General features: G+C 36.8%; 1 pseudogene; it reads right to left on the bottom strand.

The window, feature by feature from the left end:
- Positions 1-1,540: 1,540 nt before the first annotated feature.
- The window catches only part of LOC149226836 (chaperonin 60 subunit beta 2, chloroplastic-like), a 35,984-nt pseudogene continuing 10,952 nt past the window's right edge, over positions 1,541-26,572 (bottom strand).

Raw genomic sequence — 26,572 nt, 5'->3', positions numbered from 1 at the left:
TGATACCCATCATGGACATGCTACTCCAAAGGATCACGTAGCTGCAATACACAAGATAAAATCTGGCCATGGTGTTTCGTGGAAAGGCTGGCGAGCATGCACTTACCGAGGCGATGAAGTAAAAATTCAAGATCATAAAGAAGCTGCGTGGCTATGCCATTTCGAGTATCTATGACCCCGTAGTCAAAGTGGTGATGCAAATCTTTGCATGGAAGGTCATGCGGAAGTGTCGTGCAGATGAAGGACTACACTAGTGATAACTTTGGTAGCCCAGTTCGAGGAGGGAGTTCAATTCAACTGGGTGTGATACCTCTGTAGTGAGTTCCTCGCGAACTACCGCGAGGCACAGGATCACAATAGGAATTTCCACTATCCATGGATATTCCTATCCATAGTGTTGGTTGTGTGGGAGCTACCAAAAGACAACCAATTTCCTCTCATCGTGTCGGACATACCATAGGCAACGAAGTTCGCTTCGCTGTGGGTGATGAAGGAGCCTCAGCGAATAAAGGACAACAAGATCTTTTGGATCTTGATGGAAATGAGCATACATATGGCCATAAACCACAAGCCGTGGTTGACACCTACAAATTTTGAGAAGTTGTAGGAATACGTGGAATTGAAGGCTGACTTCCACCATGTCTCAATACGGGCGCGGAAGGACCCTGAGAAAAAATGGCATGACCTGCCATACTTGGCCACAGATAATACAATTGTAGCATTCCTCGATTTCTGGCCGATAGATTGGCGCAATGCCACTGAATCGACAGCAGGATCTAGCAATACTGCCGTGTAGTTGAAGAAGGAAGAAGCCAAGTTGAATATCGAACAGTTGGCCGTGAAGAGGAAAAAGGAGGCCGATGCCAAGGCCAAGGAAGAGCACGTTGCTGTGCAACAGTCGGGTGGACAGGCAGGTGAAGAGGAGCATGACTCTCATTGGAGTCAAAAGTCACCTTCCCTGGAGACCGAGGAAGAAGATGATCAGATGGAGTAAGGAGGAGTGGACCTAGAGATGTCTCTGTCCCGCACCAAGTGCAATAGAGATATAGAGAAACTAGGGCTGCGAAAGAAGTCCAATGCTAGCAAGACATCTCTGGACCTGATCACCCTGACATAGGGGGACTTAAATGATATAGGTGATATGGTGTGAGATGCCACTGTGGAACTATTGTATTATTTCGAGCAAAAAAAACAACAGGTATTAGGTGTTATAAAAATGAGTCTGTGCGTGATGCACATCCACACATCAAAGATATAGACTAGAATGGTGTCGGCTAGCTTGACACTTGACACCTCCGAAACCACAGGGATGTTATGCGGAAGGGATCCCTGAGCAATAATGTTGTCGGATGGAGCACTGACAACAAAGAATGAAGTCAACAGACCTACTATCAATGCCCTCAAGAGAGCTGGACTCAACCTAACCACGCTTCCCAATGAGGCACTTCACCTTTTGTAGGATGATGTAATCGTGGAACATTGGGCCCATGAACAACATGCCTTACAGGTGATCATCGAACAGAAGGTCAACAACACCCAGCTAATCGTGTAGAGAGACTCCTCCCTTAACCTTGTCAAAGACAATACAGACAAGAACCAGTGCATTTCCACAGTCGTGGCTGAGGCGTGCAGGAATGTCCCAGAGCTGGGCATTCCTGAGGCTGAGCCGATAGATGTGATAGTTTGAAAGCTCGCTACTAGAGTGCGCGATGCATGAACTAAATTGGCCAAGGTTTAGCTGTAGTTGAACCTAAAAATTGTAGAGTTGCAGTTGAAGGCCTAGCCTTCAACTCCACAAGAGATCAGAGAGTAGCACAAGACTGATCTGAAAGACACGGTAGCAGCAGTAGAGAGCACAGTGAAAGGACTGTACCACACTCTTCGAGAAGTCGCTTGAAGTAGTCACCTACCTGCAAGAAGATTGTACTATACAGTAGCTAGAAACAAAAGCGCAGGCACTGCAGTAGCGCTATGATGAAGTCAAAGTGACAGCGTGCTTTGTCACCATCACATAGAGGTTAGCTAAGTTGTAGGAGGCTGAGGTGTTGAAAGAGAAGGTAGATGCATCTCAGCACAAGGAAGCTATGCTAAAGGCTCGCTTAAAGCCTTGGCTAGATGAGGCCTACCTGATCATGGCCACTATTGAAGGCAAGCTGGCTAGTCTGCAGGAGACTCAGAAGAAGATTAAGTCAGACAGCGTAGGGTCAACAACAAAGAAGTTAGTCAAGGAGATGAAGTAGGCAGTAACACAGTGCACCACTGAGGTAGTAGTTTTCCAAGTCGAACTGGGAGGTCTCCATGATAAAATCTCTGCACCATTTGAGTGACTCGAGGGTGAGTAACCATGTTTGTGTTGGGGACCTGTTGGGAATGGGTCCCCTAGGGGTCAATTTTCGAGTTAAAAACCCAATTTTTGGGGAAAAGGCCTAAATTTTGTATAAAGAAATGTAAATTCTCCTCATTTTGTGGTCGTGGAGTGCGAATATATCTAATGTCAAGAAGGGTTTTTTTTCCCTTAGTATAGATAGGTGGTGTTGGTTTTAGAGATCCGCCCTTGGTCCACAGACCATGGAATATAAAAAGGAGGACTTAGAGGATTCTAAAGAAGGAATGACAAGTACTTGATGAGTCTATAAGAGCTAAGAGCAAGAGTATTAGCATAGGAAGAGGTTATGCAGCTAAATACATAGAGGCCTAGGGTAGAAGTCTGTACCTAAGTCCACGGACCCCTGTAGCTCTGTGCACAGGGCAGATAGAGTTTGTATTGAGAATCTGAATCATTAATAAAGACAAGTATTATGAAATTACTGTGTACTTTTCATTTGTGTGTGCGTTACTTTACTTTTTCTATGAATGTTGCGATTATGCTATGTTGAATAATGGGGTTAAGAATTAATGCTATATCGATATGAGAATCTATGTATTTTACCTTGTCATATGAATTCAAGTAAGAATATATGTTTACGCGAAGATAATTGTAATGCATGTTAAATTTAACCAATAGTTAAGCTAATCTGAGTAGACACAGAGGTAAGGATAATTACAAAGGTGCGTAAGCACCTGATCTCTCTATTTAGGGTTCGCGAAGCACAATCGAGGAATTTTGGAGAGGCTCCAAGGACGAATAAGAGAACAACATTGATAAGCCCCAAAGGACTTACTGATCTGCATGAAGGCAGAGTAAAGGTCTAAAAACCGACATCACAACCATCTCATGGTGCAGAAACTTGGTTCCTGCATCCCCCCATACTGCTTCGGGTGAGCCTTTAGTCTGCGTTCCACAGATTGATGCTGAAAGGGCTAGTAGTGTAGGGATTTTCTTGGTTGCTTAACACTGAAACTGGGTTAGGGCCCATCAAGCAAACATTTCCATATATTATTTTTATATCCATTGGTTTGAAAACCAAACCTAAATACCAATTCTACTTAGAATTCTTCATCACTAAGGATATGGCCTTCACGCTCATTAATGCATCCAAGCATCCATTTTTCTGCAGTTTCATTTTCAAGACAAAATCGATCTTTTGTTCGCAAAACTCAAATAATCATTATCCCAATAACATAGACCCATATTAATGAAAGCAAACAATTTTCAATACATACCATTAGCAGAGAACCAGAGTGAAGTGGCCACCAAATCATAGATGTGCATGCCTTGATATCCACCGAATAGAACAGATGAATATCACTATTATTCTGTCAGCAACCATAATGGGTATAGTTAAATTAAAAGGTATAATTAAATTCATAGATGATCATTAAAGTTTTTTCTTATTTTTATGGCTCATGAGTCCTATGTCTCCTTCACATTGTTGACTTGTGTTCGAATAATAGATAACAAACTTAGATTGATATCCTGGAAACAAAAGCATCTACCTTCTTTTACACTTGGGACTTCCCTTTGAAGTCTGATGGGTTGGAGTGACTACGCTATTGAGGACACCATTGTGATAAATTGATCTTACTGGACCAAAGACTTGGGCATTTTATTGTGAATGAAAAATCCCTACGCAATAAATGGATCACAATTCCAAGTGATAGGAGAGAGAATATCATGAATATAAACCAAAGTATACCCATATAAATGTCAAAACTGAGGTGCCAAATTCTCAAAGTCATAAGACAAAGAACTTACTGTTGTAAAAGTGAAGCTAACAAGAAATGTCCATAATGTACGAAACCATCTTATAGCTACAAAGAAACAAATATGAAACCTATGAAGCCTAAACAAAGCACAAACCTGCCAAATCCATGGAGGAGAAATAGGGAAAAATATAATTTCATGACTGAAAGGCCAATGTCTGACTCCATCACTCCTCTACTTTCATGCATATCATAAAAACCTAGAGAGTGTTTCTCAACACTCATTGGGAAGAATCAATCTATTACGAAGTTTCTTTTTATTTTAGATACACATTTATACAAGAGAATCAAACTATATATGCAAGAAAACACATAAAATTTGGTGTGAATTCAACCCTATCTTTGATTACTAGGAATGGTAGAGGGTAAGATATCCCCTAAATAGTGCCATTCATGGAAGTTAGAGGTGATTGGAAGCAAATCTTACCTGAAAACAAGGAGAAACAATGGTTGGAATGTTTATCGGGTTTATTTTTCATGGATAGAATACAATAATTTTTTAGTGAACTATAGAAAAGGGGTGTAATATAAAAAATTAGTGCTTCCAAAATATAAAACCCCTTAAGTTTCTCCCATGGGCTAAGGTTTTCCTCTAAACGATTCTATGTTGATAATAACCCTTTAACTCTAACCCTAGAATCTGAGTCATTCGATTAGCTAACACTTGAAGTGAGGGGGGTAGTCCAAGTACTATATATGTCAAATTGGATAGTGAGGCTTCAACAGGATTCAGAGAATCCATATAATAGAGTGGGTGTAAGGCTAGGTCTCATGAAAAATAATGAGTATGTAATATATTCATGTATTAATATTGCAATCCCCTACCCCTTACATAATCCCACATTGTAGACTAATCCAAACAACGGATACTATTTGAAGCTAACCATATAGAGATATAAATAAATATAAACTAAGAGCTCCATGCTCACATTTTATATTTTGATAAGTTTATAACCTCAGATGTGGATGCCATGTAAAATGAAATCGGCCATGTGAAGAGTTTTGGCAATCCTTAAAATTACATATATGAGCATTGATTTTAAAAAAAATGTTTGAAACATGATCTATAGTCTTTATAAAAACTATAATCATGTAGACCTTATTTTTAACTTAATAAAATAACTCAATGGAGTTACGTGAATGTCCCATCCTGCAACATGACCCACAAAACTTGTGGAGTCCATTCAATGTATTGCTACAGAGGCATATTATCAGCACAAGAATGAGTCTGAGGACGGAAGGACCAATAATATCAATCTTTGACAAAACATTCCAACAACCTTGTTGCCATATTGCCAACATACTATATGTTCCAAGTGAATGAAAATTTCCTAATCATCCAATATATTGATTTAAATTTCCCATCTTACATAATAGTTGCATCCTAAATTTCAACCCATTTACATTGAAGTATCTGTACGAAAACAAATCTAACATAGTCCATCTGGACATTGATTTAAAATGCCCATTTCAAATAATAATTCAACCCCTTTACCATGCAACATCTATACAAAAACATATCCAAAATAGTCCATAATTTCTTCATGTGTAAAGATAAATTTGTACTTCCCTTGGTCCACTATAACTGTTCCAAATCAAATAAAGGCATTCTAACTGAGGGCGTAAAAATTTCAAAATCTCAAGATGATGGAGAACAAGAGGTTCCCTAGATTCCAATTATAAATGCTTGTATCTTCCAAGAATCAAATGGGCATTCTTCATCATCGATAACACCAAATTATGCAACTAAAATAAATGTCGAGTCGTACATCCACGAGGAAAAAACTTAGTGAGCTTATGAAATGAATTGGAAACATAAATGTATTGGTAAACAAATCAACTTTAACTTTGCAGTTAGACAATACTAACCTTCAGAATCAAGGGGAACACCAAAATGAAGACCCTGATCTTTAGGAACCTAGAAATGACCATCAATAGCCTACCTCAAGCACATATAAGATATCTCATTAATAAAAAAACACCTCAAACATTAGCTATAATTCAATGAAAAATATACGTAATGCTAAGGGAGTTGATTATGGCTAATTGAATTGTAGCAAATTGATAACATAACACAATATTTGACAAGATTTTTTCAATGCATTTATAGACACCACAGTTAGATCACATCGATTGACAACTAATGCCTATAAAGGTGGTGGCCCAACTTTGAGTAAATGTGGCTCCAGTCTCAAGGGGTTACTATGAGTGAATGATTATTGAGGGCTATATTAATAATGCAATTTATCATTTTTTTCAATAAGAGTGCAATTGTAATAAAGATACAGATTCATGCACATGGAAAATTTTAAGGATGGAAATTATCTTGAAGTTTAAAACATTGGCAATTCTCACTAATCCCTAATATGAAAACTATAAAATGTTTATTGATGTATTTGTAAAATTATTCAAATTTATAATGATTTTATGTATACTCTCTATATAATGTTGGTGATTTTTAGGGTAAAATAATTTTATATTTTAAAATTTGGGCAAATCATTTTTATAAAAAATCGAATTTGGTGAATCTTTCTTTGGAAAAATCATGGAAAATTAGCCTACTTGTGAATATTAACCCCTAAAATTTTCCTTGTTCATGCATTAGATGCACTGTAATGATAAAGTTCTCACTTCAAGAATCTAATATCTGGGTTGGATATTAAATAGTTGTGATATTCGAGCATTGACAAGTTCAACCAGTTTGTGAGGTGAGACATACAATATTTTCACAAATAAAACTTATCCTTGAAAGCATAGTGGTTTTGAAGTTACTCAGCCTTAAATTTCTAAGAGCACCCACATGCTCCCCATATAACCCCATATCCTTTGCATAACCCTGAGAAATAAAACAACAAAACCTCCTACAATCAAACAAACAGAGTATGCATTTATATCAAGGCTTCCACTTCCATAACATATATGGATTACAATGCGTTGAGTTAATTTGGACTTATAAATAAATCTATTTTGATATTATTTTTTGTGATCTCTCAATGTATTTCCTTCTTTTAAGCAAGGAAATTTAATGGTGTTTTATACATTAGAAACAAAAGAAAGGTGTATAGATGATCCATGATAACAAAATGGATAGGTCATATTTTTCCCATTTATAACCATATGGTATTACATCAAGTTTTATATATATGTTGAAGAAGGTGTTATAGGAATATCCTTCAAGATGGACAAACTCGAAGAGTTGAAAAACTTCAATAGGAAGATCCAAGATGAAATTGTTGAGGTATTTTAATTGATGACATTGGGTCAACTATGCTATGTTCGAGAAAGATTTAAGGAGTCATTATATTGACCATCCTTTAGTACTTGTGAAAGGGAAAAGAGAACATGAAATCAAGGAACTCAACATGAATTTGTTTAGGAATTTGAGATTGTTAAGAAATGTTTGATAGATGATAAGATAAGATCTCTATACATAATATTGTTCTTGTGTGAGGATCTAATTTACAACAATTGTTGCAGAATTTTTTCAAAGGAAAATGAGCTCTATAAAAGTATCAATCAAAAAATAGTACCAATATGACCATCCTCATTATCCCCCAATACAAGTCTCTTGAGCTGAGCTTAGCAATGAATTATTTCTTAGAAACAAGGTTCATGAGCTTGAGTTGAGCTTAGAAATGACTTATTTCTTGGAAACAAGGCTCATGAGCTCCTTCTCTTCCTTCACATCATCATCATCATTATTCCTAGAGATGAAATTTTGGACATAATCGATGCCAAAGAATCCCACCAAATATTTGAATGAAGTGACCTGAATGAAAATTGCCACTAAATCCTCAAATCTAAGCACATGAGAGGGTGTTGAACTAATGATCTTCCCTCTCCATCTACTCAATAGAAAATATGTGGAAGAAAAAAAGGGAAGAAAATGAACACCTTGTTGATTAGTCCCACAGGAAGTAGCAAAAGCATCAGATGCCAATGCCTTTAAATTCTTATAACTACTGTCTCCCTGGGATATTGAGAATAATTTGAATTATCATTATGTTCATGTTGGCCTCCTTGTGTTCAAGTTTTCTCTACTCGAAAGACGTGTATGTTAAGTTGAAATCACATATATAAAAGCGATGCCTCCTCCATTTCTAGTAGAGGAGTTTGGTGAGAGAGAAGCAACTAAGGAACTTGTGGGTCATATAAGCTAAAAAATAGTCCAAGGTATGAAATAGTCCAAGAATAATTTAGTGAAGAAATGAAATTGGTGAATAAAAAGATCAAAGAGCTCATGGAAGGAAAGATAAGTTTATTTCTATGGATTTGAGGTAGCAATAATTCAAATTGAATTTTTTGTAGAATAGAATTTGTGGTCTTGTCCAAATTATGTCGTTTGTCTTTGTACAAGAAGAATGAACCTTTCTATTTAAATAAGGATGAAAATTTTGAAGTATAACCTCCATGAAAATAACCTTAATATGTGATATTTCTTTTACAGAAGTTAACGAAACTCTGTAGTATATCTCTGTGGAATCGAGTGAAAATACAAGGCTCAGATCTAAGGATATATTTTTGACAATGGAACAAATCTCTGAAGCATATAGTTGTGATAGAGGATTGAAGTTCCGAAGCATATATTTGTGATAAGGGAATGAAGATCTAAGGTATATTATTTGTGGTTAAGGTGTGGGCTGACTAAAATTCAGGCTCTCCTCATTATTCATCCATAACTCTGTAGGGGCCAATGCACTAGTGGATAATATCTTCGAGGGAGTGACCAAAGGGAACAATGCAGTGGAAGATGATGAAAATAACCTATGGGGAGTGGCGAAGATAGAGTGATCAAGCATAATATATGTAATATAAATTGGGAGTGCAAGAGTAGCTCCCCCCAAAAAATTTGAGATAAATAGAAAAGATCTAAGATGTAGGTACAAGAATAAAGAGGTGATTTTCAAGAATTTAGAAAATAACTAAATTGAACCCCATACTTTTTCTTGGCCCTTTTTTAGCTCTATACAATGATGAAGACATGAAATTGGAAAAATCAGAAGATAATTAAATCATAAAAATTAGGATGTCCTCTTCTTCTCATGGTCAATGAGTGTAATTTTTGTGAGGGTGCTAAGATAGATTATGTTCACCTTCCTCCATGAAAAAATAATATTCAATTAAGAGGTTCACCTATTTCATTAGCTATGCCAAAAATATAGCCATAACAATAAGTTCCAAAGTTATTCACCTGTGTGCTCTTGCTTACCCCGAACTCAAACGTGATTGCATCACTTTCCTTAGTAAAATTATCTTTATTTCGTAAGTTTTCTAGGTAATCCAAGGTTTCCAATCCTTCTACTCATACTTCACTATAAAAATAGAGGAAGAGAATGAACTTAACATAAGCAAAAGTAGTAATCTCAAATAGTATGACACATAGAAGCATTGTTCGTAATAATTTCGAACAAAAATTGCCATCGGCCATAATAAAATACATATAAAATTACATTCCCAACCCTATAACAAGTTACTAAAGTCTAAGGAACTCAAGAACTATAGCTTTACATTTTTTGGAGTCCAATTACCTTTGAATTAGTCTCTACATTGGGTGACTGATAAAGTTATGGACAAAATCTAATAGGTGACCATAAAAATTCAACATTAACAAGTCCACTTTATTGCTTACATTTCAGCCAAGACAACTATAGATATAGCCATTATATTATTCCCTTGTTTAAGGGGGGCTATTTTTACAACTGTAACATCTCCAATTGGTTTTATCTCATTCCAAACAACCTAGTTATTCTATTGAAATGCATCATGTAAAATTATAGATGATGTCATAATCTAATGTTGGAAAACACTGTCAGATTGTTGTTACAAATTTATTAACATTGCTAGGTCCATTAGGAATTGAAACTTTTTGGAGACATTTTGCATCACTAGCTGAATTCAACTCTCCCATTTTTTATAGTCTTCCATGTCTAGTGAACTTGAAAACGATTTTTTTAAAGTGGCACATTGTTGACAATATGTTTACAATTGCTTCTTTTTCTCAAGCAACCAGAAATGACATTGTTGAGAAACACAATAAAGTTCAAGTATTGGCATGCAGTTGATTAAAAACTTGTTGTCATTCATATTTAATATTTAATCATTGGGGATTCACTTTACAGGAATTCAAATATCTCCTTTTGAAATCTTGAAAATAAGGGAGTACTAAGAAAAATATCTTTAACCCAAATTGAAACCATTCTGTCTCAAGTTCTATTATCATATTATGAAATTATTATTTTTATTACTTGCCATATTTTGTGTTCTCTTTTGTACTTCTTGGATGTACTCTACAAAATGTATTTGATAGTCACATTGACTATTTTATCAAAATGGATTTCTTTAATGATGTGTTTCATCAAACTCTTCCTTCATGACATGGAAACCTAGGCCATGTGTGAAGAAACAATAATAAAAAAGTAAACAGTTGTATGCACTCCCAAAACTAACCTCCCTTTAGTCAAAAGTTGATATTGTTAGAGTAGACAACTATATTGTGATTGATAAACAATGTGTAAATCCATATTTGATTGTATGACCACTCTTTTGCATTCAGTTAAAGCATAAAGACAACGAGGGCTTGAATTACTCTTACAAATGATTGATCTAATATTTAATGAATGGAAACCTTGCTCCACTGAGAAGAAAAGGTCGAGGTGTAACTATCCATGTTGTAATCAATGTTCATTTAATGGATTTTGTTCTTATTCCATTTCTTGTTCATGGTTACATGTTATATATGTTTATTTCATAATTATTGTGAGGGTCCTTTGGAAGGGCCCTTCTATTAATTTCTACATTTGAAAAGACTTATGTGGTTGGCTAGAGAATATTGTTAATATCTTAGCCATGCCTCTCCATAACATTTGAACCCTATTCTTCATTGGTCTTAACTCCACAACCCAATTCAATAAGTATTAGTCTCAGTAAATTCCAACATCCATCTTATTCTTAAGAAAATATAAAAAACAATATTTTCTAGGGGTTCCCCCCTTGTGCTAGAAAAGAATTGTCCTAAAGAAAGTGGAAGGGTTGCTAAGGATACAATGGAAAACCTTCCTAAGTACCCCTAGCATTCAAATTTGTTAAAATAATTTGTAACATTTGAAGTCTCATCGAAAAGAATATTAAAATATACTATTAATTTGACAGCATAAACTATCATTACAAATTGCACAGATAAAATTTGTAGCGGAGATTTAACTCAAAGTGATAGAAAGTAGCTATCAACTTGGAATATTAAACGAATATCTCAAAATCAAGGCGTTATAAATCAAGAACAGTTCAGGAGAATCGATCCTCCCAAAATAACCCATAAAGTAGTGATATTAGCAAGTGGATCTATAGTCAAAGGATGTATGCATTATCATTCATTGGCCTCGAAAGGTAACTAGGGCCTCTCAAGATCCCAAAGAGTCATATATGTTGCAAAGGTACAAACATTGTTGAAATATTCATGGAATATTAGTGAAACAGAAAATAATATGGAAGAATCATCAACTCTTATAAAAGGAGTGCTATTATTGAGAAATATTACTTCAAAAAAATTGCAATGGTAGGGACTCATCAAATTATAATCTCCCATCTCACTAGTTTCTCTCAAGCTTCCAGTATCCAAATTGAAATAGATGTGAGTAGAGCGAAATCTATTATTCAAGTCATTTGACAGTTGGGAGGAGACCAATCACGTCTTAAAAATGAATGATACATAGACTCAAATGGCCAATCAAGGAATTCAAGCCACCCATTATAATTAAATTGTAAGTGGATTTAATAATAAAATTAAGAAAAATAAAATGAAATATTGTATTGGCCCTAACTTCCCAAAAAACCACCCAACTATAGTTATAAAATGGCCCCCAAGTTATAGAAATATATATAGATTAGATAAAGGAGGAGGATAGAGAAAAGATAATAGGGAGTCAATTATAGATAATGGGTGGAGAATGAAGGATGCTATCACATGAGGATGCAAAACAAAACAATGATCTTTCTACCAAAACTAGGGTACATTACATAATTTCTCATATGTACTTAACATCTTTAAGCTCTTTTTATTATCCTTCTCTCAATTTATACTCGAGAGAAAATCGAACCACTAAATTGCCTGTCTACTTATATCATGAGCCCAAAAGTGATACAACTACCCTGTCCTCCAACTTCAAATAAGGAATATCACCAAATCACAACCTTCTCTACTCACATCCGTGTTCCATCTAAACAAGATGACTATCATAAAAACACTTTTGAAGATAAATAACAAGACAGCTGTAATAGGTGGGAGGAAGAATGACTACGAACACCTTGCCAACATGCTACACTAAATAAAATTGATGTTTTAATAGCCCCTACAAGGGCATTCCCCTCCAAACAATTTCATAGCAAGGATACACTTCCAAGTTCCAAGTAGCCAAATCAATCAAGGCAAGCATTCTCTCATTATTTGGAAATCGACCCTCCCTCCACCATACTTTGACCATAGATAGGAATGCGAGGTCTATGCCAAAGACTAACACTATGATTAACTAGGAAAACTAACGTGAAACATAATTCATCCTCATAACCACTATTAATTACTAGAAAATTAGATCCTTATGTTATTGGAAATGATGCTTAGCTTAAAACTGTTGCAAACACTAATCCCACATAGAAACAATTGAAAGCCTCACCCCAAATAAGTCCAAGCTCTAAGAACTTATTTGATATACCCCTCTGATATAATAGCAAATTCATGCATGACAACATTCAATTACCATTCATTATTCACCTTTATTTCAGATCACAACATGTTTTTTGCAAATATGAATAAGATTTTGTAATTTATTATGCATGTTGTTCTGCATGCATACCTTTGTTCCATTCAAGGCATATTCCACTCTTAAACTATTTTCCTTCAACTTTGTCTCTGTTTGTACTCCCGCCTATCAAAAATTATGAACATTATAATCCCAATAATAGGAAATTGTTACAAATGGCTACCATCAATTCAACCATGCCAAAATTTTCCTAGATAACAACTCCACCAGAAATCTTGGTAATTCTTTCATTCAATTTTGCCTTTTCATAGACTTGTTTTTCAACCTGCAAAGAAAGTGAAAATGATATAATTGGTGAAAATATTTCATAAAATATGTTGATAGGGAATTTAACTATCAAGTCAAACATATTATGATATTAAAAGAAACCTTAAGTTATTTAAGTTTATGTCTACAATTATTGTTGCATGTTCCTTCAGAGGCACGTATATTCAAATTATAAACCATGCATCAAAATTATTTCTTTCTACACTCTTTTCTTGACAACTCACGAGTCAAATTTGAGATTAATACCATCATCATGAATGATATTAATGAGGAGATCCCTCCCCACAAGGTGATGGCCAATTTACAGTATATGGTGGCTATACATAGAAAGGAAGACAATAATTTGAAACCTCCATTTGGATAAAGAAACCTATTTTTAAGTTATAGAGAAATAGCACACCTCAATCAAGCTTCTAATTTGATACACACTTGTATTAACAACTTCCTAAGTGCTCCCATCACCAACTATCGTTGTTGAATCCTTGGTAAGTACCACCTTGGAAGTAGTACCCAAAACCTTACTTCTAGCTTTATCTAAGGGAAAATCCAACTTCACCCCTAACAACCATGCTTGCACAGAGAAAGAATAAACAAAACAATGTATACATGAGATTTAGAAACCCATTAGTATAGAAATGGAAGATAGATTTGTTTCTTAGTACCTCTCACTCAGTGAGAATTTATCCTATTAACATGAAAAGTTGAACTTGTAGAGCAAACCAATTGCCAGATAAAGATTGTTTCCACGAAAAATGATATAATATTGCTTGTATACACAGTGAGCTTTGTACTTAATATTTTAGTGCGTGTAAGTCCTTAATATAGCTAAACTTGAAAAATACCTCCAGTCAATATAGCAATGTCATCCAAATATTCACTTTTCCACTCTCCAAATCTAGGAGGTTTCAAAGTGCCAACCTTCAATGCAACACAAAGCTTGTTCACAACAAGAGTAGCCAAGGCTTCATTTTCAATTCCCTAAGCAACGATCAAGATAGGATAGCCCCCAAAGATGGCCTATTCAAATATTGTGATCAAGTCTCTTGCAGATGTGATATTTTTGTCAACCAATAATAGCTTCAAATTATAAGAAAATATAAGGATGCAAGTTCATTTCCAAATTCATAATCAATGAATTTTAGAAATGAAGTTAAAATAAATATAAATTTAGAAACCCTCTTCCAACGCTCAGTAGTGGTCATATTTCTTTCTGATCAGTATTCTAAATCCAATATTGTACAGATTCGAGAAATAATAGAAGGTTCATAATGCACATATTTTAAAATTTTGTAGAGAACCAACACCAACCCAAATTGAACTAGGAGGATGTGCCATGAATATATGGAAGATGGAGGTAATTGGGAAACAATTCCATAACTCATATGATATTTTATTCTAAAAATGTTACACATGATTCATATCCATTCTCTTTTCATCAGAAGGAGGACTAACAAATAGCAGCACAACAATAAAAAACAATAAGCTTTCAATTCACATCAATTAGGTTGCAATTTTCATACTCCACAAACATCTTCTCACTGTTTGTCACAAAGTTTAGATAAATATATCCATGATTAAATTTCATTCCCTCAATCACATATATATTTTTTCCTACACTTTTCCCCTCTTCAAGTGTCACAACACCTTTCCTTGCAACTTTACTCATAGCCTCTGCTATCATGTTTCCTATTTCATAATTATTCCTAACACTTACTATAGAAACATCTGCTAATTCACTATCTTCAGCCTGGAGAATAATTCCAATTGCAGGGCCTTAACTTTTAGTATGTACATTCCCTTACAAATAACATCTATCCTAGATGTTTCACAAGTGACTCCTCAACATTCTACCCTTAAGTCTTCAAGAAACTCTAGCTGACAGTTTTGGATCAACTATTCCCCTAATGAAAGTTCACCTAAGCCATAGACTAAGTGAAGAAGAAACAAGAATAGAAAGAGAAAAGTGACTCAAATTGTGAGTATTTACGTCCTCTGACAAATTTCTTAGTTCAAAAACAAGAGCCTTTACTGTCTTGCCAATGCCCATTGTAATTTGAATAGGATTTTCTCCAGTTGCAACAATGTGCATAGGTTTATGATTCAGATTCTTGTTTACAAATCTTAAAAATACCAAGAAGATTTATCTTTTGGGTTTTTTTCGAACTAGCTCAAACCAATTGACAACACGATAAAAATATCATCGTCAACAAGGCTATTTTCACACTCAGATACTATCTTGGTCCTACTGAAGCATTGAAAATTCATCAAATAAATAAATAAACAGTAGCCACCATAAGGACCTATAAAAATGAATAAATGCTTAAGTGAGTACTAGGGACAAATAAATTACCTTTACACCCCTTCAACTATTAAACCTTTCACATGTACAATAGATCTAGTAGTTAAATCACCAGCTGAATCATTTGTCTTTGTTGCATCATTTTTTACCAACTTGGCCAAAATATTTTCAACTAAGTCCTCTAATTCAACCTTTCAGAAGTAGGGTGCAACATTGAAATGCATTAACTATACTAGTAATAAGAATTTACCTTGACTCATCAACATTTGGAACACAAGTCCTTGTTTTAAACTTTTTAAAGCTTGATTCATTACTCTACTATGGCTACTCCATAGACAAGGTAGATCATCAAAAGAGAAATGTTGGGTCCCTATAATACTAGTAATTACCCCATTACTATTGTAGTTGCATCCCTTATTAATATTTTTGTGCCCCTATTATCCCCATATTGTTATTACTGTGCCCCATAGAATCCCTCTATTGTTATTTTTGTGGCTTTATATTATTATTGTTAGGTCGGTTGGGTTATATTGTGACTCCTTAGAATCCTATATATAGAAAGGAGGTTTTGTCATTTGAATCATCCAAGAATTTTTCATTTATGTAATGTAAAGGAGGTTTCCCGATATATAATAATATGCCATCTCGGGTTTTGCGCAGGAATCGAACCCGCGGCATGGCGTTCGTCGAAGGTGGCGTGGAAGGGAAGGTCGCCGTCCCTGTTTCTTACAGATCTGACAGTATGGCCGCGGCTCTGGCATGGTTCGGTCCGTCCAAAGTATCTGAAGAACCCCTGGAAGCTGTGGGTACAGCATTTTTTCTCTGTCCAAATCACCATTTGCACGCTGGGCCAAAAGGAATCAGTGACGATCTGAAGGAGAGGCCAGCAACCTTGCTCGAGACCAGAGATCTGCAGACCCTTTTCGTCTTTGGGTTTGGATCTCTCTTGGAGAGCGGAAAGTTGGCAGAAATCTTTCTGATATGTACAAGATCGGTGAGAAAAGGGTTTTTCTGGCTCACCCCTATACAGTTTCTTCAAGCAGGCAACGATGAAGGGTTGCATGGGATAGATCCGCCCATATACCCTATTGCATGGCCTAAAACCAGCGGATCTAGGCCAGATCTCACAAAAAAGGAAAAGATCCAAGATCTCCAAGAGTTCGGGCATCAGATCGGTGGGTATAGGCACCGATCAAACAGAAGGAATATTGCCCATCTCCTCAGGAAGTCTACATGCAAGGATGGGGGACTGCGGGTTGCAGATCCGATCCACCCCAAAACCGTAAGACCTAATCTCGGCAGATCTGGGTCGGATCTACCAGATCTGAGGCCCAATCAATGCAGATCTTGGTCAGATCTAACCTTTTGGAAAAAAGACATCAATCCTAGATCGGGCAGAGTTTATGCAGATCCAGGCAAGCAAAAGGAAAAAGGAACCAAAACGGAGCCAGATCTGGATTTTCGCCATCAGTCAAAGCAGGTAACTAATTTTTGTTTTCAGATCCTGATTAAACCCCCTCAGGGGAAACCTCGATTAGTATGGGTTCATGCAGGAGATACCTCCATGCAGCTAAAACAACAAATATGGGAAGAAATGGGGTACCCAGTTCAGGCCCAGCATCTGGTCAGTGGAAGGCGGTCCCTCCAGGACTGTAGATCTCTGGAAAGTTATGAGATTGGGCCAGGATCAATCATTATTTTAAATCTCAAATTGAGAGGAGGGGCTCTGCCTCAGGGACAGCCAAGCTCCTCAGGGGGAGACAAGGGGAAAAAAGCTGCAGCCCAGCACCAACCAAAATCCTATAAAAACATCTTACAGGGCAGCAGAAATTCAGGGCCATCCCCAGATCAAGGAGGACACCTGCCCAGGCCATACATAGTAGATCAGTCAGAGCAAACCCCAGCTTTAAAATTAGATTCCTCAGGGCTCGATGATTTCGTCAAGTCCTATGAAACGTGAGCTTTAATCTGCCGTTTCAACAGCTTTTGGCCTAAACCTATGGATCTTTTCCACTAGATCTTCACCAGTTGGACCATGGAGTGCGACATTCATTTATGTGCAAAGGGTTTTTTCATAGTGAGATTCACATCCAAGGAAGTCAGAGATACAGTTATCAGTACCGGGCCATGGTTTTGGGGAACAGCAGGGCTGTTTGTGACTCCATGGTTCCCAGATTTTGATCCAAATACAATGACGGTAACCAAAATGCCAGTTTGGGTTAGACTACACAATCTTCCATTGCACTTTTGGGATGAACGGGTGCTGGAAGGCATTGGAAATAGCATAGGGAAATATATCAAAACAGACATGGACAGGATCGATGAAAGGATCTACACTTACGCACGTATCTGTGTGGAAGTAGACTTAAGTAAAGGACTGCCGGAAAATATAAGGCTGATCTACAAACAACAGAACTGGTTGCAGGTACTAGATTATGAAAACACCGCTTTCAGATGTAGGATCTGTAGGCAGACAGGTCACTTACAAAGCACATGTCCAGAAGCCAAGAATAAAAAGAAGCAGAAAGGGAAGCAGAGGAAAGGTTGGAACTTTTCTCCCCCAGATTCAGAGGATGAAGAATCAGAAGCAGCAGAGGAAGAACCTCCAGAAGAGAAAACTGAGGTAACCCAAGAAATGGAGAAACAGAAAGGAACCCCATCAGACAACAAGGCAGTGGAGACAAGCATGGATCTTAGTACGGGAGGCACCAAACGGCACCACCACTCAGATACTTCAGATTCAGACAAGGAACCTGGCCCGCAGAATACAGAGACACAGTTAGTCATTGCTTCGATCGAGCCCACACAAGGAGTGTGGCGCAAGGTCGAAAAGAAAAAGGGGAGAAAAACTTGAAGCGTGAGTTCTACTCACTGCCGGATTCCAGTTTTTGCTCCTTACATATTCTCTTTTCTCTTCTCTTTTCTTATTCTTTCTGCACGTTAGTCCTCTAACGTAGCGTGGGGTGCGAAAGCACTCGGGCCCTTGTGGCAGCATACGGAATGCTTAAATGCATCTGCTTGTGTAACTTTTCATTATCTTTTTAATAAAAAGTTACCGTTTTTTCCTTGGAAAAAAAAGGAGGTTTCCCCCTCGAAGAGGCTAAAATCTAAGGCGTTTATCTATCTTTTCTATCTTTTCTTGAGCTGGTTTCATAACATTTGGTATCAGAGCTTTGGATTCTAGGGTTTCGCTGCTCCAAACAGGTCATCGTGGAATTTTCGCTATAAATTTTTTTCTGCGACGTTTTAGAAGTTGAAAGAAAAAATCATTTGAGAAGAAATCGCGTTGAACCTCGGGTCCAAATTTCAAAGCTTTTTGCGCTATATTTGCGGAGATATGATCTGAGGAAGTTGGTCTTTTTGCATACTCCTGAATTACATTCTAAACAGGTGACCTGGGGAAAATCGTCATAACTTTCTCTCTGGGGATCGGATTGAAATTTCATAAGAAGGTACAGAAAGAGGACGGACTTTGGTTTCTTGTATGCATTTTTTAGATCCAAAGATCGAAACAGTCACTCGTGGCACGTCGTACAAGTTCTCTCTACTGAACTAGTCTATAATCAAGTCACTGTGGGAGATTTCGCATAACTCTTTCTTGGAGAATCCAATTTGGGTCAGACTTGTGGCATTGGAAAGAGAACATAGAGAGATACTGTAGATCAAAAATTTAGAACTAGGTGATTGGAAAGTGCAGAGATACATCAGAGGCAATATCGAGCTCCTACAAAGTGAAAACAGGTGTGTAGATTTTCTTAAATTTTTGCTTAAGCTTGGTTTGAAAATTTATTTTGAAGAAATTCAAAGGGAATAGTAGAGCATTATTATCAATAACTGATGGCCTGAGGAAAGAAAATGCAAACACCTAGTAAGAAACCTGAAAGCTCTAGCATGACTCATGAAGAAGAGGAAGAAATGCTACATGATATATCAAAATTACAAGAACAAGTGCAACAAATGTCACTGTCACAAAAGCTAACAGAAGCTAAGATAAATGGTGTGGAAGCTAAGATGAATGGCATGGAAGCTGAGATGGACAACTTGAAGATAGATTTTAACACAAATTTGAAGACAGGCATGGCAGATTTGAAGACAGATTTGACAAATTTTCTACAAGAAATACTTACCAATGGTGAAAAAGTAGTAAAGGAAACTCATGATGCGAACAAAAGAAATGTTAATCATGATTTCTTAGACTCCAATGTTGGATTGAAAACCCACCATATTCCAAAAACCGATATGAGGAAGTTTGATGGCAAGGATCCCGCAACATGGATATTACAAATGGAGCAATTTTTCGATCTCAATAATGTGCAAAACACACAAAAGGTACGTATTGCAACTTTATATTTGGAACCAAATCAGTTTGTATGGTATCAATGGCTTTGCTCTCGTAAACAAATTATCACTTGGGCAATTTTTACGGAAGAATTGATAGCACATTATGAGGATAGAAAAAGAAACACTTTTTTTAGCCAATTGATAAGTTTCAAACAAAAGGGTTCAATAATGGAGCACATTGAGGAGTTCCAAAAATTGAACATAAGGATAAAAGGTATTCCAGAGGAGCATAGGATTGATGTGTTAATAGGGACTTTAAAGGATAATATCCAACATGATGTTCGCCTTTGGGAACCTGATTCATTAGATAAGGCATTCAGGTTAGCAAGAAAAATGGAAATCAAAATTATGGCAACCAGGAAGCATACCACTCACAACAATAAAGATGGAAGTGTGGTTGCTCCTAGTCTTCCACAACCTATAAGGTTGACACCACAACAATTGGAAGAAAAAAGAGAAAAAGGGCTTTGTTACAGTTGTGATAGAAAATACACTAAGGGTCATAAGTGTGCTGAGAAGAAATTATTCTACATAGATTGTGAAGAGGAAGAAGAAAAGGAGGAAGAAAGGTCAAAAGAAGAGGATATACTCCAGGAACAAAGCCTAGATAAAGAAGAAATGAATCCGACCATATCTTGTAATGCATTGGTGGGAATTACCACTCCTCAAACCATCAAGATAGAAGGACAAATCAAGAAGAAAAAGGTACTAGTGTTGATTGATTCAGAAAGTACCCACAATTTTATTCATTGTAAGGTAGCAAAAGAATTGAATTGCTTCTTATACCCAGCACCAGAGTGTCAAGTGATGGTTGCAAATGGAGGAAAAATAAATTGCTCTGGAAAGTGCCATAATATCAAGCTATCGATGGGATAATATGTATTGACTAGCCCAATTCTTTCCATTCCAATGGGAGGTGCTGATGTTGTACTAGGAGTACAATGGCTACAATCCTTGGGTACAATAGCTTTCAATTTTCAAGAACTTTTCATGAAATTTTCCATGGAAGGAAAGGAAGTTGAATTAAGGGGTATTGCAGGGAAACCGGAAAAGATAATTAGCTCTAATGGTATGACAAAGCTTCTAAAAAAGGAACAAAGGGGTGTAATTGCACAATTATGTTTGCTAGATGTTTCCACATTGCAATCATCTATTTCTACAGATCTCCAAAAAGTCTTGGACAATCATTCCAAGGTATTTGAGACTCCCAAAGGTCTCCCACCTATTTGTGATCATGATCATGCTATTCATTTGATTCCAGGAAGTGTTCCTCCAAACATTAGGCCGTACAGATATCCCTATGCCCAAAAGAGTGAAATTGAACGTATGGTTGCAAAAATGCTAGAGGCTGGTATAATTCAACCGAGTCAAAGTTCTTTCTCTGCTCTAGTAGTATTAGTGCACAAGAAGGATGTATCATGGCGCATATGTCTGGATTATAGGGAGCTCAACAAGCTCACTATTAAAGATAAGTTTCCCATTCCCGTCATTGATGAATTACTGGATGAATTGCATGGATCAATTTACTTCACCAAGTTGGATCTTCGTCAGGATATCATCAAATCAGAATGAAGACTGAAGACATTCCAAAAATAGCATTTAGAACTCATGAGGGTCATTATGAATTTTTGGTCATGCCTTTTGGCCTTACCATTGCACCTTCAAAATTTCAAGGTTTGATGAATTCCATTTTCAAACCATTCCTTAGAAAATGTGTTAGTATTTTTTGATGAGATACTAATCTATAGCAAGTCTCGGAAGGATCATGTTGAACATGTTGACAGGGTGATACAACTATTGGAGGAGAAACAATTATATGCAAAAAGATCCAAATGTTTCTTTGGAGTACAAGAGTTGGAGTACCTGGGTCATATTGTATCTCATGAAGGAGTTAAGGTAGACCCTAGCAAAATTAAAGCCATTAAGGAATGGAAAATCCCCACATCCATAAAGCATCTGCGAGGATTTCTCGGGTTGACAGGGTATTATCGCAAGTTTGTTAAGAATTATGGGAGAATAGCAGCACCTCTAACAAAATTATTGAAGAAAGATGCATTTTCATGGACTCCAGAAGCAACAAAGGCCTTCGAACATCTTAAAGAGGCAATGTGCCAAGCACCGGTTTTAGCTACACCGGACTTCACAAAAACCTTTATTGTGGAATGCGATGCTTCAGGAAATGGAATTGGTGCTATTTTAGTGCAAGATGAAAGACCCATTGATTTTGAAAGTCGTCCAATCAAGGGAAAGTTTTTACACAAAGCTATTTATGAGAAGGAAATGTTGGCAATACTCCATGCACTTAAGAAATGGCGACCCTACCTAATGGGAAGACACTTCAAGGTAAAAACGGATCATGATAGCCTTAAATACTTTTTAGAACAAAGATTATCCTCTAAAGAGCAAAAAAAGTGGGTCACAAATATGTTGGGTTATCACTTTGAAATCATCTACAAAAAAGGGAAGAAAAATGTGGTGGCAGATGGACTCTCAAGAAAGGATGAGGATGTGGAAGCATTGGTGTGTGCCATTTCTATTATCCAACCAGATTGGATAAACGAAGCAAGGGAGGAGTGGAAGAATTATGAAGAAGTATGGGCACTTATTCGAAAGTTACAACAAGATTCAAGTACGTCTGATACATTTAGCTGGAAAAATGATTCTTTGTGGTACAAAGATCGCTTATACCTCTGTAAGAATTCCCAACTAAAACAAAATATTCTTATCGAATTGCACACTTCTCCCTTAGGAGGGCACTCGGGATTTTTAAAAACTTACCACAGGGTTAAGAAGGAATATTTTTGGGATGGCCTTAAATCAGATATTCAGACATTTGTGGCGGAATGTTTGGTTTGCCAACAAAATAAAGTTGAAACAATTAAGACACTGAGTCTATTACAACCTTTATCCACTCCAAGCCAACGTTGGGAGGAGGTTTCAATGGATTTTATCACAGGTTTACCCAAGTCTAAGGGAAAGAGTGTCATCATGGTGGTAGTTGACAGACTTACCAAGTATGCACACTTTTGTGCATTATCACATCTATTTAAAGCCGGTACAGTTTCTACTGCATTTATGGAAATAAATCAAAAGCTACATGGAAACCCAAAGATTATTGTAAGTGACAGAGATCCCATTTTCACTGGAAATTTTTGGACAGAATTATTTTCTTGTCTTGGTACTCAGTTAGCTCATAGCTCATCTTATCATCCTCAATCTGATGGGAAAATTGAGATAGTAGGCAAATGTTTGGAAGGATATCTTTGTTGCTTTGTATCTGATAAACATACACAATGGGTCAAATGGTTGCCTCTGGCTGAATGGTGGTATAACACTTCCTTCCATACAGCAACAAAAATGACCCCATTTATGGCACTTTATGGATATCAGCCACCATCCATCACATCATATTTAAGAGAAAATTCTAAGGTTCAAGCAGTGGAACATCACATCGAACATCAACAACAAGTCCTCCAACTCTTAAAGGATAACCTCGTGTTGGCACAGAATAGAATGAAACAACAGGCAGATCAACATCGCAGCGAAAGAAGTTTTTATGTAGGTGATTGGGTATTCCTATGGCTACAACCATATAAGAAAATGTCCCTCAAGAAAGCTAAGAAGGATAATAAATTATCACCAAAGTATTATGGTCCATACAAGGTGTTGCAAAAGATTGGTACTATGGCATACAAATTGGAGCTTCCTGCAGCTTCTCGATTGTACCCCGTTTTCCATGTTTCATGTTTAAAGAAGGTTATAGGTGACAAGCTCCCAATTCAAACAATATTGCCAGAACTTGACGAGGAAGGAAAAATTATATTGGAACCGGACGCAGTCACAGAAACAAGAACTCCACAGCTACAAAATCGATCAATTTCAGAGTATCTTATCAAGTGGAAGAACTTATCCACTGAAGATTCCACATGGGAGGATGAGAATTTTATACAGAAGCATCCAGAACTACTCAAGTGTTGAGGACGACACTTTTTTGGAAGGAGAGGGGCATGTTGGGTCCCTATAATACTAGTAATTACCCCATTACTATTGTAGTTGCATCCCTTATTAATATTGTTGTGCCCCTATTATCCCCATATTGTTATTACTGTGCCCCATAGAATCCTTCTATTGTTATTTTTGTGGCTTTACATTATTATTGTTAGGTCGGCTGGGTTATATTGTGACTCCTTAGACTCCTATATATAGAAAGGAGGTTTTTTCATTTGAATCATCCAATAATTGTTCATTTATGTAATGTAAAGGAGGTTGCCCCCTCGAAGAGGCTAAATTCTAAGGCGTTGATCTATCTTTTCTATCTTTTCTTGAGCTGGTTTCATAACAAGAAATATGTTGTCTATGATCAGTAAGAATTCCCCACACCCACCCCCCCCCCCCCCCAACAAGTATAATATAGTAATACATTTAAGGAAGGAAAACTAATATAGAATACAAAAAATTTACAACTAACATCTACCATTTACGTCCTTAGCTATTGTCACACCATCTTTGACAATCTTGAGAGAACCATACTTGATATCCAAAATTACATTTTTTCCCTTTGGTCCAAGGGTGACTCTGACAAGATCAATGAGCTTGTTAACACCCACCTACAAGACAATTTGAAAATATCTTCAATAGATACACAATAAAATGCTAGAATATATGTCATACCAAACCTACATACAAACCACCCATTAAAATCAAATGTATATGGACAAAGAAAGATCTTCCACGATAAAGTTTTATGTGAAAACAACCTTCCTTTAGATGGACTTTTTTTCTCTGGCCTACAATTTTATCTCCACATCACACTATGAAATCCATAACCATAACCCTAAATGTTGGACAAGTAACAAAGCATATTATTCAAGATCATTCACCACAATCCCCACCATGAAAGGTCCCTTTTGGAGAGATATAATTAAAGAAACATATGTGTAGATGTGATAATTAAAATATAGCGAATCTAAATAAGTAGGAAATAAATTAAAATAAATTTGAAAACCAAATACCCATCACTATATTTAACCATAATCACATGCATGTCATAACATTGTTATCGGGAAAACTAGTGTCCATTCAGAGCTGTTAGTCCCACTAAGATGGGTAGCTATCTTAGAAATGAACAAAACAAATTTACTTGTGTTTTCCTTTATGAGAGATAGATGAGAGAGAAGCAGAGAGTACCAACCTTAGTTTCACTAGTCTCTTTTCTTGTTTCCTCTCTCCCTTGATAGAACTTTCACCACTCTTGTCTAGCTTCAAAGAACACCTGTAGAGTCAAAGTAACAAAATACCATCAAAGCATACAGATCTATAACCATAAAAAATATAGGATCAGATGTACATTAACCATACCAAATGTAAATATAAATACAGGATTCAGAGATATACAAGTATATGGAGGAAAATTCAAATAGCTTTATTGATAGAAGTAGTAGAAGAGAGGATTACAACCAAGATGTCTGATCCAGCATCATCCTCCCAGCATGAAAGCCCTCTTCACCTCATAAAAAGCAAGATCACCCAACAATATAATGTCTCAAAGAGAAACCAACAACACTTCCTTACGAATTACAAAATTCCAGCCTTTGGATCTCTAGGATGAGGGATCCATATATAGATGTTTGCAGGAGAGTGAGTCAGCTTCTGGGTTTTTGATTAGTGTCATTTCACTGATAGTTCTTGGTTCCACTTGGATATTTCATTATCTCTTACTCATCCCTGGGCGAATTCAGAGAGGCAAGTGTAATATGAGCAGTCTCTAGAAGATTCTCTGGGTTTCCACCTAGCAAATTGCCTCTACCATTTGTCTGCTCTCGCTCATCGCACGCTATAGAAGGGATTTTCAGTATGCATCAAACCCTCCATTTGTAGTAGGTGAGATGCATCACACCCTTAGCATGGAGCAGTCTATATGGTCCAATTTTGATCAGTTCTGAGCAATTTTTCAGGGATAACTTCTGGGAAATGATGTAATCAATTGACCTTGATCCTTTAGGGTATGAAACAACACTTTTAGGGGTTTGAGAGCCCTTGTTTTATGGACATATGTGATTGGGGTTACAGTGCCCAAATATGTCTATAACAGTTGCCCCCTAAAGCATGAGTTTGTAAATCTTCTGATGTCGAGTGAAATGCTTTATCATGAGGATCCGAGGTTTTTTGAACTGGAAGGTGACCTGTAATAAGATACAATACAATACATTATCTTCATAATATTTTCACGATCTAGTTGAGGCAGGGATTCCCATGCTCAGCTTTATAAATTCATTTTCATGTACATAGGACAGACAATCGTCTATGTGGCAAACTGATGATTCTGGTAGAGTCATCATCCCTTAGTTTGGAAGATTATCTGTGCAGAGACGATGTACATTTGATGTTTTTATCTTCCTGAATATATCACAGCCCAGATGGAAGAAAATAGATCCGGGGTCTTCAAACACATTCTATCTTTGCCCGAAGTACAAGTTGATCCATGTGAAAAGATGTTCTGATGTCGAACATGGAAAGACATCACCTGATTACCAGCCAATGATGTAGGTTGTTAACAAGCATGAGAGGAATCACCGATAATGTTGATGACCCTCAAGACACTGCAGTACAATTCACGTGGTGTGAATACATGATTCAATGTCGAACACCACGCAAAATATTTCAGTCAAAGGCCATTGATGTAAACCTATTGCCGGAAGTGAGAAACTTG

The sequence above is a fragment of the Pinus tabuliformis genome, chromosome J (assembly GCF_031772625.1).
Source record: "Pinus tabuliformis cultivar Carrire ecotype Pingquan chromosome J, CPIR1, whole genome shotgun sequence".
Classification (NCBI taxonomy): Eukaryota; Viridiplantae; Streptophyta; class Pinopsida; order Pinales; family Pinaceae; genus Pinus; species Pinus tabuliformis.
The sequence above is the reverse complement of the archived record's forward strand: the minus strand, read 5'-3'. Positions and strand labels throughout refer to the sequence as shown.